The sequence below is a fragment of the Trachymyrmex septentrionalis genome, unplaced genomic scaffold, assembly GCF_001594115.1.
Source record: "Trachymyrmex septentrionalis isolate Tsep2-gDNA-1 unplaced genomic scaffold, Tsep1.0 scaffold269, whole genome shotgun sequence".
Lineage (NCBI taxonomy): Eukaryota > Metazoa > Arthropoda > Insecta > Hymenoptera > Formicidae > Trachymyrmex > Trachymyrmex septentrionalis.
Genome location: NW_017305429.1, coordinates 224,691 through 226,238, shown reverse-complemented (window position 1 = coordinate 226,238; position 1,548 = coordinate 224,691).

The following is a 1,548-nucleotide window of genomic DNA, read 5'->3' as shown; positions in this document are numbered from 1 at the left end:
ATATATACATATATATTACAAAATTGTGTATGTGAAACTATAAAATAATTCTGCTTAAGAATAATAAAGGAAATAAGAACTTTATGTAAAAGTTAAAAACAATTATTTTTCGAAAAATTATAACAATTTGAATCAATTACATTAATTCAAAATCAAAGTTGAATTAATTTCGGAATTACTATTAACAACTTATTGGATTTCTATTAATTTGTAGTATAGTTCTGTCAAGTTTATAAATATTTTATACAACTAAATTCAATATTGATTTAACACAAGAAAATGTTCTTTTAAATCTACATACTTTTAATTTATCATTATACATTCTTCAAATTGATGACGTTATTGTTACAAATAAAAAGATTAAAAAGTATCTAAATTTATATTTCTAAAATAAATTTACTTGTATCTAGTTACTTACAAAAATATGTATTTATATCTATACCTAGTTATATTTATCTTCAAGTAACTATAACGGTATCTAGTTATTTTAAAAACTGTATCTCTTACAACGCTGATTGCAATATTGTATTTTGTGTTTTATTATGGATTTTTCGAGGCATTTCATGTTAGGAGCATAATTTTTTGACTTTGTGATCTGCTCACTTTTTACATTTCTTTAAACAAAAAAATTGAATTTGAATTAAATTTTACATAACATTATCTTAAAGCTTATTAAATTCCCTTCAAAATGACCTATTATTTCTTTAAATTCTGCCCATAGACTTCTAGCATTTGCCCAAAATGAACTTGATATCTTATAATAGGAGCCTTTTCTATTATATTATATTTTGACAATGTATAATAAATGAAATATTGCCGCGCAATTATTAGAAAACTTATAAATATATACAGAATGTGCCAACTAACTTGAGTATCTGAAATATCTCGCTTGGATTTTATGATAGGAAAAAATGTTTCAGATGAAAGATATAATTTTTTTACATAATATAATCTCTAATTATTTTATAAAGGTATTGAGGTAGAGATATAAAAAAAACCAATAGTTTACGAAATATTTTATACTTTATTGTGTATAAACTCTTAAAAAATTATCACCGAACGGTTGTCAACGTTTTATAAAGTTCCGTATTTTCGTCAGGGTAAGAAAATAATGCGCATTGGCAGGATATAAACCGTAGGTGGGATGATATTTCAACATTTTCTTTATTTTCGCTGCAAAGTGTTTCCTGTAAGTAATAAATAGGTATGATTGTGTCCAGCTATGAAATGTTTCACGCGTTTCTCATACTTAGTATTTATTTATTTTTATTTGCTTATTTAATATAGTAATATAATATAATATTATTTAATATAATATTATATGTTACTTTTTTTATTAAATTAAAGTTATATTTATCAATTATATATATTGCTGTACTACATCGAATTATATGTATTATGCAATTAAAGTTTATGTTGATTATTGATTTGCTAATTATTATTAGCAATATTATAAAATATTTAAGGAAAGAGAGAGAAGAAATTAACTACTAATTTAAAAACATACAATCTTTATGTTTTATTATAATAATTTCTATACATCTATGT